Here is a 16,216-nt window from a genome sequence, read left to right on the forward strand (position 1 = left end):
GGCAGATCAGATCACAACCTTGTCTTGCTTACACCACTATACAAGCCTATTGTCCAGCGCCAACCTGTGACCATGAGGACCGTGAGGAGATGGTCTCAGGAGGCTATGGAGGATCTACGTGGTGCTTTGGAGGCCACCAACTGGGATGTGCTGTGCGAACCACATGGGGAGGACATAGACAGCATGGTGGACTGTGTCACTGACTATATTAACTTCTGCGTAGACAACACCATCCCCACCAAAGACGTACACTGCTTTTCAAATAACAAACCCTGGATCACCAGCGACCTGAAGGCTCTTCTGAATGACAAGAAGAGAGCCTTTAGGAGGGGAGATAAGGAAGAGGTCAAGCGTGTACAGAGGGAGCTAAAGCAGAAGTTAAGAGAGAGCAAGGATGCCTACAGGAGGAAGGTAGAGGACAAGCTGCAAAGGAATAGGGTGAGAGATGTATGGAGCAGCATGAGAGAGATCACTGGCTTCAAACAGGCTGGGGTTGCAACAGAAGGGAACCTGGAGATGGCCAACAAGTTGAACCAGTTCTTTAACAGGTTTGATTCTGGGTCCTCTGTGGCGCAACACCCATCCCCCCACAGCCACACGCTCCCTAACCCTTCACAGCTGCAACTGCCCAACACCTCCTCCATCCCCCCACAAACATGGCCGCCTACAGCTACAACCCCCGACGGCTGCTCACCCACCCATCCCCCACAGCTGCCACTCTCCAACACCTCTGCCATTAACACCTCCGGCACTGAAAGCACTATGAGCATCATCCCCCGGGCCAGGCTGACCATCACAGCTGACCAGGTGAAGAAGGAGCTGAAGAGGCTGCACGGGGGTAAGGCCACAGGACCAGATAACATCTGTCCCAGAGTTCTGAGGGCCTGTGCTGATCAGCTGAGCGGAGTGCTCCAGCGACTGTTCAACCTGAGCCTGCGCTTGGAGAGAGTCCCGGTGCTCTGGAAGACATCATGCCTGGTCCCGGTACCAAAGAAAGGGCGCCCCTCTGTCCTCAACGACTACAGACCAGTTGCACTGACTTCTCACATCATGAAGACACTGGAGAGACTGGTCTTATCCCACCTGAGACCCATGGTCAGCTCATCACTGGACACCCTACAGTTTGCCTACCAGCCCAGTGTTGGTGTGGAGGATGCGATCATCTACATGCTGCAAAGGGCCTACTCACACCTGGACAGGGCTGGCAACACTGTAAGGATCATGTTTTTCAACTTCTCCAGTGCCTTCAATACCATCCAGCCCTTACTTCTAAGGAGGAAGCTGGAGGAGATGCAAGTCGATGCCTCCATGACCTCGTGGATCACTGACTACCTGACGGGCAGACCACAGTCTGTGAGACTTCAGAACTGCGTGTCTGAACTGGTAGTGAGTAACACAGGGGCACCTCAAGGGACAGTTCTTTCTCCATTCCTCTTCACCCTCTATACTTCGGACTTTAAGTACAACTCAAAGTCATGCCACCTGCAAAAGTTCTCAGATGACTCTGCGATTGTGGGGTGTATCAAGGGTGAGCAGGAGGAGGAGTACAGAGGACTGGTCAGCAGCTTTGTGGAGTGGTGTGGGGTGAACCACTTGGAACTGAATGTTACAAAGACAAAGGAACTGGTGGTAGATTTCAGGAGGAAAAAGGTCAAACCTACTCCTGTCTACATCCATGGGAGTGGCGTGGAGATGGTGGACTCGTACAAGTACCTGGGAGTGCACATCGACGATAGACTGGAATGGTCTAAGAACATCGAGGCCATCTATAAGAACGGACAGAGCCGACTTTACTTCTTGAGGAGGCTCAGGTCCTTCAATGTGTGTAGTAAGATGCTACACATGTTTTATCAGTCGGTGGTAGCGAGTGCCATTTTCTACGCAGTGGTGTGCTGGGGCTCTGGGATTAGAGCAGTAGATTCCAAAAGGCTGAACAAGCTCATCAGGAGAGCGAGCTCTGTCATTGGGTCTGACCTGGACCCCTTGGAGGTAGTGGCTGAGAGGAGAATGATGTCCAAACTGGAGGCCATCATGGACAACTTCTCCCATCCCCTCTATGACAGGCTTGCAGGAATGAAGAGCATGTTCAGCAATAGACTGATTCACCCACGGTGCGACAGGGAGCGCTACAGGAGGTCATTCTTGCCGTCTGCCATAAGACTGTACAACGCATCCACCTTGCGTCTTGGCAGAGGCAACAGCGACAGTGACCTGTTTCTGGACTAAACGCATATACACATATACTGCTACATCTGTTCTCTTTCTTTTTCTTTTTCTTTTTCCCGTTTACAACCACTTTTGTGCAATATATGCCAGGGACCTGTGCAATACATTTATATTTATATTTATATCTATGGTTACATCTATATTTATATTCATACGTGTGATACGATTTTCTGTGTACTGTTCTGTTCTAGTTTCCTCTTGTGTGTCCGGACTGTGAGTAACTCTTGTATTGTATTGTATGTATTGTACTATTAGTATATAATTCGTTACACTGTGGCTGTGTTGTGTGTGTTAAGCTGCTGTTGCACTGCAATTTCCCTCACGGGATCAATAAAGTATCTATCTATCTATCTATCTATCTATCTATCTATCTATCTATCTATCTATCTATCTATCTATCTATCTATCTATCTATGAAGAGGTCACCCAAAAGCTCAAAACGTACAGCATTCTTGCGGGATCCAAAGGTTGCCATCTCAAACTGCAAAACAAACACTGCTTCCACAAAACAAGAAAACAATCCAACTACTCCAACTACAGGCTGATCAAGGTATCTCCCCTGCCAGGTAAGCCGAGAGCCGCAGGCGATGAGCCCGGAGCTGAACGGGCCCCACTGGCTCGTTTGTAAGGCCAGGTGCATTACCAACCACGACCGGCAGGGCAGAGGCCTTGAAGGCGGCCTGGGCTCCTGCAGCTGTCCAGCCACGCACTCTGGTTTCTCTTCATCTCGTACAAATCTTTTGCCTTTTACTAAAGATTTCCATGGAGAGGAGCATGAATGAGTTCCATACAATTTTTGTGCTTCCCTGCCTTCGGGTGGGGCGCAGCTGGGCTGGTCAAAGAGAGAAAACAAAACCGCTCACAATCGCTCTTATTACGGCGACTGTGGCCGTCTGCTCTGCGAGTCCTCGGTCTCCGCCTGTCTGATTGGCGCTCTTTTCTTTGGGAGGCGGGAAGTGTCCGGCCGCAAATATGAAGCGTTACAGCAACGACATGCCATGAGACGATTGACAACGATTTCCATAGGATCCCCGCGGTTGCCTGGCAACCGTCAGCTTTGCGCAGTGGCAGTATCGTAGCCTGTGAGGTTTAGCCGAGGCGCGATTATTGCTAGTTGAAAACTTTTCCCAATACCCCGCTTCCGCCGGTTTGCAATACAATCGGCGAAAGCAATTTTTGACAGTCTCGTCAGAGACTGAGCAAGGTGTTTAAAGACAGATTTTGTCATGGTAACATCATGGTAGAAAGAAACAAGCTTGTTACGTCTCAACAGAAACGCTCTTTAGCTCTTTCAGCGTTATGCAGAGAACAGCGTCTGTCGAGATCACTTTTGAGTCAATGCGAAACGCCGTGTGCTGTCAGTTTGATTTCATATTGCTCATAGCGGCGCCCGGCCTTTGTCTGTCAAACGTTAGGTTGCGCTTCTTCATGCTGCATCGTCGGCATGAGTGGAGCTTTTTAAACGTCTGTACTTACTGCGCCCCATAAGAAATTGTTTGTCCCCGTTCAAAAGAGATTGTGCGATGTCCTGCAGCGTTCGCAAAGCAAACCTTTGACAGTTTGAAAAGAGGAATTTATTCTGCTTCCTGTGCGTGCAGTAGTTACAAAGTTGAACGTCTTTACACGATCTGCTGCAGTTTTCAGTGGGCGGGCTTTGTCAGATGGCTTGGAAAAACGCACTGTGTTTCGGCTCGGGAAACATCATGAGCAGTGTCCTGCATGTTTTCTGTGTATAGCTGTCTTTTAACGCATACAGAATTCATTCGAAATCATTGATTTCTCCAATTAACAAAGGTCCCTTTTTGAACCTGCCAGAAGCATTCTTTCAATGTAACAGATTTACTCCGAGGAAAGGCAGCATGACATTGAGAGTAGCTCAAGCTTTCAGCACCCGTATCGGACTGCGTGTATGCAGACACCGCTCAGAATCCCCTGTAAGATTCTCCCTCAGTTCCGTTGTGCAGTGCTTTACCTCTTTCAAAAGGCTTCACTTTCCTAGTCACATTCCAATGCTCATCGAACCCGGGCTGTTTCCTCCAGCGGTATAGTATTGCAGTGAGACAGCACGATGCCTGCAAGACTATGTCACGCTAAACGCCACAGATTGTGTTTGTCCCTTCGTGTCAGTCGTCCTGCAGCCACGGGAAGTGGGACACAAACATGCTGCAATGCTTTCAGGACGTTAGGATTTGTTTGTGCAACATCCGAGAAGAGTACTTGTGGCTTGAATGTGAACTGTACGTGCCCACCCCCTTTCCTCTGTAGTGCATGAGTTCCTCCCGGCATGCCCTTCGTCATTATTCTGTCATCTTGTATTTAAAGGGTTGTATTTCTGCTGCTGAAAATAAGCAACGGTTTTCTCACAACGCCCTTTGTTCCCGACGGAGCCCTTGTCTGTCATGACATTCTTCAAAACCTCAAGCTAGAAGAAGACGACAAATATGAAGCGTTACAGCAACGACATGCCATGAGACGATTGATGACGATTTCCATAGGATCCCCGCGGTTGCCTGGCAACCGTCAGCTTTGCGCATTGGCAGTATCGTAGCCTGTGAGGTTTAGCCGAGGCGCGATTATTGCTAGTTGAAAACTTTTCCCAATACCCCGCTTCCGCCGGTTTGCAATACAATCGGCGAAAGCAATTTTTGACAGTCTCGTCAGAGCGTGACATAGTCTTGCAGGCATCGTGCTGTCTAACTGCAATACTATACCGCTGGAGGAAACAGCCCGGGTTCAATGAGCCTTGTAATGTGACTAGGAAAGTGAAGCCTTTTGAAAGAGGTAATGTCGACGCTTTTTTAACAGAGCACCAAAAAAGCGTCTTTTTTGAAGGCCTGGGTTCTGAGCATTGGTGGTTCAGTGGTAGAATTCTCGCTTACCATGTGGGAGGCTCTGGTTCGATTCCCAGCCAAAGCAGTAGCTTTTGCAGCGAGCGGCTCCATCACTTGCATCCCCTTGCAACTCGCAACTGAAAACCCACTGAAGCAAAGCATTTGTTAGCCAGGTCAGTACCCGGATGAGGGTGAGCTACAGGGAAAAACAAAGTTTCCAGCTGGAAGCGGTGTTAATGGTGCCGGTGGGGGGGCGCTCACCCTGCATCACGCTTTCATGTATGCTATTGCAGACACCAACGTTGCCTAGATAGAAAACCGAAATAGCCGTGGGTTTGCTTGCTGGTCTGAAGGATCTCTCTTCGAATATCTATCATTTGTCAATGGAAGTAAAAAGCGCTGCAATCTCATACGTTCACAATCAAACTCGCAGCTGTTGTTCGACTTTATTTCTTGACTAATTACAACTGAGTGTCGCATGAGCAGTTACATAAACTTGTCTGGTATATTTGAACACAAATGCCGTTCTTCAATTAAAACTAACAGTACATTGTCAGGGACATTCAGTTCTATACAAACAAGAGACAGACAAGAGAATATTTCTACCGTTCATGTGGACTACGTGTTGACTTACTGATCGGAATAACTGAAAAGTTCGGGCTCATAGTCGATGCAGTGCGTGCTAATTAGAACAGCAACGCTGAGCTCTCAGCACCGTACTGAGCCCAGGTGTTTTTCTAAAGCTGTCAGGTGCAGTTCATTTACATGAAGGAAATCTCTTACTGGGTTCGATTACAATGCAGTAAGTAGCACAGACTACTTAGGGAGTAGCCCGATGCGTTTAAAAACGACCCGAGCCAGGCAGGAGTCGAACCTGCAATCTCCTGAGCCGTAGTCAGACGCGTTATCCATTGCGCCACTGGCCCTGGTGTGACACTGCAGGACTGTAACCCAGTGAGATCAGCACTGCAACTAGTAAAATATTACCCCCGGTCCATTCTTTTCCAAAAGTGAGAAACACCTGTTTTCTACATTTTGTCTGTTTTAAAACCATATCTCTTTAAACCAAACCAAGAGTTTGTCTTTTGCACTGATATTCTGATTCATTTCGATTTCAAAGAAAAAAAAACATTATCTTCCAAAGCATCATAAAATTGTCCATTCTTCCAGACTCTACTTCTCTCTTGTAGTAGTACAGCAGACCTTTCCAGGTGAGCAGATCACAGAGTCCGAAATATGCTTCCTCCATCAAGCAAAGTACCTGAACATGACTCTGTCTTCATAAAAGCGCCCCTGTAATAAAGAAATTAAATCCGAAATCAAGAGGGCAGTTGCCTACTGAAGTTCAAGAAGTCATCAATTTTAACCTAGCAACACATTAAGGGCTGCATCTATACAAGTACGATTCTAGAAATGCTCACCAGATTACGTTTTAAGAAGGAACTGCGCCTCAGGTTCCGCCGAGATCTTAACTTGGATGGCAGGATTCAGAGTCCGGAGTGCGGACTGATGGCGCACGGAGGGTCCACATACTGTGGATCCCTCAGTTTTCTTCCGCGTGTTTAAACCGCCAGCGTGTGACTCCCCTGTCCCCGTGACCTCATTGCTCTGCTCTCGCCTCTGTGCAGCTGAGCCTGACTCATGGTAAAGTGGAAAAAAATATGCCCTCAACGTGAGATTTACTCTGGATCGAGGATAGATGTCACCTTTTTATCGTTGAACAGGATGTATGTGATGTGGCGACTAGGTTCAATTTTGTATCCTTTTAAAAGATTAAGGACTGCGGTGAGCGTGATTTACCACCGTTTCAGCTAAGAACCCGACGTGAGCACCGTTTAAGCTGCATAGACTCGGTCGTTTAACTCTTCTCCATTAGCAGGGTTAAGGTTAAAGAAAAAAAACATTGCTGACTTCTTTTTTTTTGCCAGCCGCTAGCGCTGATTAGCAATGTTTGTATTTCATGTTTTGCAAGTTCCATCCATTTTAAGAAAAACAAGTCGCGTTAAAGACAGGAAATGAATACTTGCATCTAATTAAGTCTAGCCATAGGCGGTTGTCTGTAAGGACCAGTTCTGTTCGAGAAGACAGAACAAAGAAGGCACCACTGGGATTCGGACCCAGGATCTCCTGTTTAAGAGACAAGCGCTTTAACCAACTAAGCCACGGTGCCCCGGGAGTCTTGTCCTTTTGCAGCCACTTGGACACACCACTCAGACACATCTGCATTCGGTGTGTGCTCCGCCTGCTCGCTGAGCAAGTTGCCACCTTTACATACAATAGCAACATCGACACCAAGAGAAAGGATGACAAATGGCTTTTATCTGGAACTTTTCATGTCCAAGGAGCTCAATGTGCTTTCTGTGTACAACAGGGCCACTGAACTCCACACTGGCCACTGAACCACAGCAGTGGCTTGCTGGCTTGACATCTCCCAAGGAAAATGTTGAAATCGCATGTGGAACAGGAAAAGGACCCTCGAGTACGAGGGAAAAAAAAGAAAAAGATCATCTGGAGCGCGCCAACCCATGTCTGGACAGCTCAGTTTTGTCGACGAGGTGGCTGAGTGGTTAAGGCGATGGACTGCTAATCCATTGTGCTCTGCACGCATGGGTTTGAGTCCCATCTTCGTTGCTCTCTACGTGTGCCCGTTCGACGTTGGCCCTCCCTTTGTTTGCTCCAGTACTAGAGCCTTACATTTTCTAGCGGTGGCTGAACATGGTATAGTAAGCTAACGTCGGTATCGAGCAGTGGCAGTAACAGTATTTACGTGCCGCTGCTGCCAAGTGGCTCTGGGTTGAGACCGCATTTTCACTTACTTGCAGCACAAACGGAGAAAGCGATTTTTGACAGTCTCTCGAGAGACTGCGCTAGGTGTTTAGGGATAGACTTTGTCAGTTCCCCCTGGGATGATGGCCTCTCAAATAGTTTGTGATTCCTCTAGACGTTTATACAGTAGAAGCCTGCTTCGTGGCTTAAATCCAAGCTAAGGAAACGAGTTAGAGGTCTGATGCAGAACTGCGAATTCAATGAAGGGGAACACTACAGTACATTGCGCTGTATGTTGAGGAAAGCTGCCCCCTTCTGTTCCTTGTCGACCGAACAGAGGACTGTAAAGGATACCGCCAAGAAACTTTAGGATGTTGGTTGGAATCCAGCTCCAAAGAAGCCCCTTTGGGTGTTATGTCATCAAAAAGTAAGAACAGAGAATCTCCCTTTGATCAAAAGCGCAACAGAACTGTTTTCCGTGGAGCAGGTTTCAGATCCGTAGACCTGTTTTATTTGTAGGGCAGGGCGCATTCCCTGCACTGCACTTTCAAAAGCATTTACATTCGTGTTAGACGCAAGAATTGCCTTTGATTTGCGTGCTTACGAACGCCATGGAAAACGAAACAAAACAAAAGCCCTCAGCTCCTGCACTTGATTATAATGCTTTTTTTTATTTTTATTAAACATGTAGAATTTACAAATACAAATACAACAAGAGGATCAGAGTCATGTACAAGAGAAAAAAAACGCAGCAGAAAAAAAAAACATTTAACTACCAGAGGTAATTAAGTAATTATGTGATCAAATTGTATATTTTACACGTATCATATTTTCCTTGCTTTAATATTTCTCAATTATAAACTTTAGTTTCAACATGCATGCGTTTCCTGTAAAAAAATAAAACTCAGCACAGTTTTTTACAAAACAAAAAAAACGTTTTTCTTTTAACAACATTTCGAGTACCTCTGGCATTCATGAAAAAGACATACACAAAAGCAAATAACTAACTCTAAGACTGTCTAAACTATTGAGTTTTTCAAAGAACCAGAACTATAACAGTCCTTAACACTTAACTACAGCATTCCAAACTAACACTAAAGAAACACTAGTATATACTGGTATAACAAATAAAACCAAACATAATCATTAACTGAGCAGTCACTGAGAGCAAATCTCCTTCCCGTCCACAAAGGCCCTCGCTCCCACAAAGTAGGCTCTCCTCCCCTCTCTTCTGGCAGCTTCAACCTGGGGCCACAGCTGGTTCCTGGTGCTCCTGCCCGCGGCAGACAGTTCCTCTGCAAACCTCAGTTTGTTCCCATTCAAATACTCATTCCCCCTCGCCGCTCGCCACAGCATGTCCCTCGCCGTCCTCTTGGTGAACTGTATTATAATCGATCTGGGGCGCACTTGCCCAGACATGTTCGCTCTCCCGAGCCTGTGAACAAAGTCAATGGCCGATATTACGTCCTCCTGGTCCGGCAGGGTCCTTTTACAGATACCCTTCACTGTTGCAACAAGGTCCTTATCACGTTCCTCTTTAACTCCAAATAATTTTAAATTCCATCGTCGACAGTATCTATCTACATCGTTCACTTTCAATTCAAGTTCTTTAATATGCTTTTCTTGTTCGGTATTTACTTGTTTAAGAACTTTTACTTCACTCTTTAAGTCTTCAACCTCTTTAAACACACAGTCCATGGACTTTTTAAGACTTTCGATTGCGACTGTATTAAATCGAATCATTTCCTTCAGCTCACCCATCATGTTAAAGATGTTGGTTTGGAGCTCCTCCAGCGTCAGGTCACCCCTTCCTCTCTTGGCCGCCGGGGTTTTCACAGGGGTGCTGGGCAGGGACTCCGGCTCTACCGTACGAGCGCATCTCCAGCACTCTTTCCACGTCCCCTCCAGCTGCTTCACTTTTCCCTGTAGTTCCATCGATTTTCTTGTAGTGCTATACATATACGATTGAGGTATCTTAGATTTCTCCTTCGAGGACCCAGCACTCTCTTTTCTTTTCCCAGTGTTACTCATATCGAAATTCTTAAACCTAAAAAAAATTGTTTTTTTTTCTTTCAATTATAACTGAAGTTTAAACAAGTAGTGTTAAGTCTTTATTTTTCTGTAGTCAAAAAAAGCAAAAATTAACATTCAGGTCATGAAAAACTCAAAAAAACTCCTCAACCACTAAACTTTACCTCCCACCTGAGCGCCATCTTGAACGCCCCTACCACCAGAGAATGCTCACGATTTCGGAAGCTGTCTCCGGGACGTGCTGATTCCACACATCCTGAATAAATCATGATATAGTTAGTTGCTGTAGCTAGACGTTTAAATGAGTTTCATGGCCAGATGGACTGTTTCCTCCAGCGGTATAGTATTGCAGTGAGACAGCACGATGCCTGCAAGACTATGTCACGCTAAACGCCACAGATTGTGTTTGTCCGTTCGTGTCAGTCGTCCTGCAGCCACGGGAAGTGGGACACAAACATGCTGCAATGCTTTCAAGACGTTAGGATTTGTTTGTGCAACATCCGAGAAGAGTACTTGTGGCTTGAATGTGAACTGTACGTGCCCGCCCCCTTTCCTCTGTAGTGCATGAGTTCCTCCCGGCATGCCCTTCGTCATTGTTCTGTCATCTTGTATTTAAAGGGTTGTATTTCTGCTGCTGAAAATAAGCAACGGTTTTCTCACAACGCCCTTTGTTCCCGACGGAGCCCTTGTCTGTCATGAAATTCTTCAAAACCTCAAGCTAGATGAAGAAGAGGACAAATATGAAGCGTTACAGCAACGACATGCCATGAGACGATCGATAACGATTTCCATAGGATCCCCGCGGTTGCCTGGCAACCATCAGCTTTGCGCAGTGGCGGTATCGTAGCCTGTGAGGTTTAGCCGAGGCGCGATTATTGCTAGTTGAAAACTTTTCCCAATACCCCGCTTCCGCCGGTTTGCAATACAATCGGCGAAAGCAATTTTTGACAGTCTCGTCAGAGACTGAGCAAGGTGTTTAAAGACAGATTTTGTCATGGTGACATCATGGTAAAAAGAAACGAGCTTGTTACGTCTCAACAGAAACGCTCTTTAGCTCTTTCAGCGTTATGCAGAGAACAGCGTCTGTCGAGATCACTTTTGAGTAAGCGCGAAACGCTGTGTGCTGTCAGTTTGATTTCATATTGCTCGTAGCGGCGCCCGGCCTTTGTCTGTCAAACGTTAGGTTGCGCTTCTTCATGCTGCATCGTCGGCATGAGTGGAGCTTTTTAATCTTCTGTACTTACTGCGCCCCATAAGAAATCGTTTGTCCCCGTTCAAAAGAGATTGTGCGATGTCCTGCAGCGTTCGCAAAGCAAACCTTTGACAGTTTGAAAAGAGGAATTTATTCTGCTTCCTGTGCGTGCAGTAATTACAAAGTTGAACGTCTTTACACGATCTGCTGCAGTTTTCAGTGGGCGGGCTTTGTCAAATGGCTTGGAAAAACGCACTGTGTTTCGGCTCGGGAAACATCATGAGCAGTGTCAGCACAGAGAGGACCATTGTCGTGAGGCTGGTTAGCTCAGTTGGTTAGAGTGTGGTGCTAATAACGCCAAGGTCGTGGGTTCGAGCCCCGTACGGGCCAGGTCCTTTTCTCCCCTCTTACCAAAGCTGTTAGGTTCCTTTCCGTGGTGAGATGGGTTGTCATGCAACGCTGCCACATAGTGCCGACAGACAAGAGTGTTGCGGGAGAAGAGAAAAGTGTTTGATGATTTAAGAGTGTCTTAGGTGGAGCCAAAATCAAGTGTCACAAATGCAAGTGGGAGGATTTCCAATGTTTAATATGGTAAAAATAAGCAGAAGTTATCTGCCGGTCCGGCACAGTCTGCTATGCTTTTGTCATATACTGTAAAGTGGTGTGGAACTGGGTGTCGAACTGGAGCCTCACCATTTGCATATGTGAGGCTCCAGTTATACATCGAGTGTCACGTTAAATGACAAAAATCAAGAGAGTTAAAGCAGCTGGAGAGGTTTTCTTACAACTTTTGAGCTGACACAGTTTTGGAAAATGTTTCCTTCACGCTGCACTGTACAACATAGGCAGCCAAGAGTCTCCAAAACAAAACAGAATTGACAGATAGGAGAAAATTCCCACTCGTCCTGAAGTTCCCAAAATCAAGCACTGAGCATAAACAAAGTGTCTAAGTAGCGTGGGAATGCTAACCCTAACCCTAGCTGGAGTTTGAGCAATCCAGCACTGAGCGTAAAAAGATGAGTCAAAGTAATGTCTAATCTGATTATTTTCCTTAGAGCTGGTTCAGAGTTTGCTCAAGAATTTCCCTTTCACAGATGCGCAAAGAAGAATGTTGGGGGTGCACGCTTCAAGGTGCCTTACAGCTGTAGGGAGTGATTCGAGACGATTCGTGGCGTGTGCTCGTTCCCATATACCGTACACCGGGGGTGCAGTGCTAGGATGACGTACAATACCGCTTGGGCACGTAATGGCGTTATTTGCAAGTGCGGGACGTGAGGGTTTTTGTTTGTTCGTTGTTTTGCTCTGCTTTGCTTTGTTTTGCTTTCCATCGCGTTGGTAAGAGCGTAAATAAAAAGGCGATTCCTGCGTCTACCACTAATGTAAGAGCTATTTCAAGTGCGGCGTGTTGCGGCTTTTCAAATGCTCAACAGGATGACTTCGCATGCACGCGTGCTTTCATGAAGTCGTGTGTGCAACCATGTCTGCTTACGTGCAAACGGGCGTGGTTTCATGTATGCAAAAAACTTTCCTGGGCTCTTCTGAAGCACATAAAATTATTTGGAGATATAAATTAGGCTCTAGAATTGATAACTTTTTTTTCATTTTTGGCATTTTTCATCATTTTTCAGAAAGTGGTTGCAAGCCCGATATCATGCGAAGAAACTTCAGGATTCGGGGATCAGTCAATGGATTTTAAAACACATCCTAAATACAGTGTTCCTGCACCTTTGACCTCATCCAGAATGTATCGTTTTTTGAAAGGGATTGCTGTCAGAATGCACAACTGAATCCCAAACAGAATCTCTAGTCAAATATGATCATTTGTGAAACAGGCAAATGAGTCTCTCAGGTGCCCATTGCTCATTTTCAGACACATTTATGCAATACTTTCACCATGCGTTGAGCAATAGGGATTAAAGATACCAGAGGTAAGGTTTAAAAGTGATTCTGAGGTGGAATAGATCAGCGATACAGCTAGGCATCTGAAATGCGGGGTTTGAGAGCCCTTCAGGGAACACCGTACCCTAAAGGTACCAGAAGTCCACTAGTATAAGCATTAAGTCACTGTCACCCCTGTTACAATGTGATTGCTACATATCTTCATTTCTTTGGTTTTTAAGGAGTAAGAGTGCAGGGGGTCTAAATCTGCGATCCAGTGTGTTGAAGTATTTCACAACACTACCTGTAGCCCGTCTGGAAATAAATCCTCATTCTGATTATTGACCTGGGCATGTACCAAAAAATCAGTGAGCATATATATATATATCACTGTGTTGAAGCTAAAGACCTGTATGTAATAATATGATGCTAAAATGTTATTTTCACATATATTAATGTAATAAATGATTGCTTATGCTTTATAAACAAATCTTATTAAAATAAAAGCTTAAGTTTTGTATTTATCTTGTACCATAGAACATGATTTTCTTTGTATTTCATGCCCACAAAGTGTCAAAATGACGCACTACATGATATAAGGAAGATTATCACATGCATATCGGTATTATCTTTCTCATTAATATGCATTCCTTTCATTACCTTTTAATTTTTAAAATGAACTCAAATTGTGTATAATGTTATAATTTAAGTAGAATAGGTTCTAATAATATAATGATAAAGTGTGTTGCACTACTTCACTACTTCACTGCTCTATGCCGTCTGGAAATAAATCCTCAGACTGCTTACTGCCCAGGGCATGTACCAATAAATTACAGGAGCACATCTATATATCACTGCGTTGAAGCAGGAGACACAATCACTGCAAACATCCTAAATACAGCGTTTCAGCACCTTTGACCTCATCCAGAACGTATCATTTCTTGAAAGGGATTGCTGTCCGAATGCACAGCTGAATCCCAAACAGAATCTCTAGTAAAATACGATCATTTGTGAAACAGGCAAATGACTGTCATTCCTCATTGTCAGACACGTATGCAATGCTTTCACCGTGCATTGAGCAATAGGGATTAAAGACGCCACAGGTAAGGTTAGAAGTCATTCTGACTATATTCTAAAATATTGGACTCATATTCTTATGATGGCAGACATGATGCTGCTTTTAAAACCGGGGTTAATGGACATTATATGACTGTCAATTCTGTTTTGTTTTGGAGACTCTTGGCTGCCTATGTGGTACAGTGCAGCGTGAAGGAAACATTTTCCAAAACTGTGTCAGCTCAAAAGTTGTAAGAAAACCTCTCCAGCTGCTTTAACTCTCTTCATTTTTGTCATTTAATGTAACACTACCAGTTCGACACCACTTTACAGTATATGACAAAAGCATGGCAGACTGTGCCGGACCGGTAGATAACTTCAGCTTATTTTTACCATATTAAACAATGGAAATCCAACCACTTGCATTTGTGACACTTTATTTCTGCTGCACCTAAGACACTCTTAAATCTTCAAACACATTTCTCTTCTCCCGCAACACTCTTGTCTGTCACTATGCTGTGGCATTGGGACCCACACAGACCTCAGGGTGAGCGTTAAGGGTGACGTCAGGGTGAGCGCACCATTAACACCGCTTCCAGCTGGAAGCTTTGTTTTTCCCTGTAGCTCACCCTCATCCGGGTACTGACCTGGCTCACACCTGCTTAGCTTCAGTAGGTTTTCAGTTGCGAGTTGCAAGTGATGGAGCCGCTCGCCGCAAAAGCCACTACATTGGCCGAGAATCGAACCCGAGCCTCCCGCGTGGTAGGCGAGAATTCTACCACTGAACCACCAATGCTCAGTGCCTGGGCCTTCAAAAAAGACGCTTTTTTGGTGCTCTGTGCAAAACGCGTCGACATCTGCTTCCAGCTGCAAAATGCCATTCGCGGACGCTGAAGAACTTATTTCCAAGGCAGCGGGTACAAGCGATTGGGCGTTTTAAAACCACCAGGAACAGCAAAGAGGCGCGCTTCTTTGCTTGCGCCGAAACACACCGACTGGAGGCGGATAACGTAGTCGGCAGGATTCGAACCTGCGCGGGGAGACCCCAATGGATTTCTAGTCCATCGCCTTAACCACTCGGCCACGACTACAGCAAGCCCCACTGCCGCTGCGTTCTTGCTACAATCTTACCTGGAACGCGAGGCGCCGGTGGAAGCCTATTTCAAAGTCGTTCTCTGTTTCAAAAAAACATTTCCAAAATACAAGCCTTGCAGACAGACACGCCTCAGAGGACTTAAGGGTGGCTTCATGTCGGAATGATAAAGTCTCCCCATCCGGACATGAAAATGCCACTTTGTTACACACAAAAAAAGAATCAACAACAGAGAAATGCCCACAAGCATTTGAAAAGCCGCACTACGTCGCACTTGAAATAGCTCTTACATTAGTGGTAGACGCAGGAATCGCCTTTTTATTTACGCTCTTACCAACGCGATGGAAAGCAAAACAAAGCAAAGCAGAGCAAAACAAAACGAACAAACGAAAACCTTGCGTATAACGCCGTTACGTGCCCAAGCGGTATTGTACATCATCCTAGCACTGCACCCCGGGGCGTACGGTATATGGGAACGAGCACACGCCACGAATCGTCTCGAATCACTCCCTACAGCTGTAAGGCGCCTTGAAGCGTGCACCCCCAACATTCTTCTTTGCGCATGTGTGAAAGGTAAACTCTTGAGCAGACTCTGAACCAGCTCTAAGGAAACTAATCCGATTAGACGTTACTTTGACTCATCTTTTTACGCTCAGTGCTGGATTGCTCAAACTCCAGCTAGGGTTAGGGTTAGCATTCCCACGCTACTTAGACACTTTGTTTACGCTCAGTGCTGGATTTTGGGAACTTCAGGATGAGTGGGAATTTTCTCCTATCTGTCAATTCTGTTTTGTTTTGGAGATTCTTGGCTGCCTATGTTGTACAGTGCAGCGTGAAGGAAACATTTTCCAAAACTGTGTCAGCTCAAAAGTTGTAAGAAAACCTCTCCAGCTGCTTTAACTCTCTTCATTTTTGTCATTTAATGTGACACTCGATGTATAACTGGAGCCTCACATATGCAAATGGTGAGGCTCCAGTTCGACACCCAGTTCGACACCACTTTACAGTATATGACAAAAGCATGGCAGACTGTGCCGGACCGGCAGATAACTTCCGCTTATTTTTACCATATTAAACATTGGAAATCCTCCCACTTGTATTTGTGACACTTGATTTTGGCTCCACCTAAGACACTCTTAAATC

At 45.6% G+C, this 16,216-nt stretch overlaps 7 non-coding genes across 7 annotated transcripts; 4 read left to right on the forward strand and 3 right to left on the reverse strand.

Moving 5' to 3' along the window:
• The first annotated feature begins 2,932 nt into the window (after positions 1-2,932).
• LOC138230932 (U5 spliceosomal RNA) lies at positions 2,933-3,049 on the forward strand. Its single transcript, XR_011186520.1, has one exon. It is a non-coding gene; the product is annotated as a U5 spliceosomal RNA (small nuclear RNA).
• A 230-nt stretch (positions 3,050-3,279) lies between these two features.
• Positions 3,280-3,421, forward strand: LOC138230834 (U4 spliceosomal RNA). The gene has a single exon (XR_011186428.1). It is a non-coding gene; the product is annotated as a U4 spliceosomal RNA (small nuclear RNA).
• Positions 3,422-4,748: 1,327 nt separating this feature from the next.
• On the forward strand, positions 4,749-4,890 carry LOC138230857 (U4 spliceosomal RNA). The gene has a single exon (XR_011186451.1). It is a non-coding gene; the product is annotated as a U4 spliceosomal RNA (small nuclear RNA).
• Positions 4,891-5,910: 1,020 nt separating this feature from the next.
• trnar-acg (transfer RNA arginine (anticodon ACG)) lies at positions 5,911-5,983 on the reverse strand. Its single transcript has one exon. It is a non-coding gene; the product is annotated as a tRNA-Arg (tRNA).
• Positions 5,984-10,675: 4,692 nt separating this feature from the next.
• LOC138230841 (U4 spliceosomal RNA) lies at positions 10,676-10,817 on the forward strand. Its single transcript, XR_011186435.1, has one exon. It is a non-coding gene; the product is annotated as a U4 spliceosomal RNA (small nuclear RNA).
• Positions 10,818-14,705: 3,888 nt separating this feature from the next.
• trnag-acc (transfer RNA glycine (anticodon ACC)) lies at positions 14,706-14,776 on the reverse strand. Its single transcript has one exon. It is a non-coding gene; the product is annotated as a tRNA-Gly (tRNA).
• A 213-nt stretch (positions 14,777-14,989) lies between these two features.
• trnas-aga (transfer RNA serine (anticodon AGA)) lies at positions 14,990-15,071 on the reverse strand. The gene has a single exon. It is a non-coding gene; the product is annotated as a tRNA-Ser (tRNA).
• Positions 15,072-16,216: the final 1,145 nt, after the last annotated feature.

Source organism: Lepisosteus oculatus, unplaced genomic scaffold (genome assembly GCF_040954835.1).
Source record: "Lepisosteus oculatus isolate fLepOcu1 unplaced genomic scaffold, fLepOcu1.hap2 HAP2_SCAFFOLD_52, whole genome shotgun sequence".
In the NCBI taxonomy this organism is placed as follows: domain Eukaryota; kingdom Metazoa; phylum Chordata; class Actinopteri; order Semionotiformes; family Lepisosteidae; genus Lepisosteus; species Lepisosteus oculatus.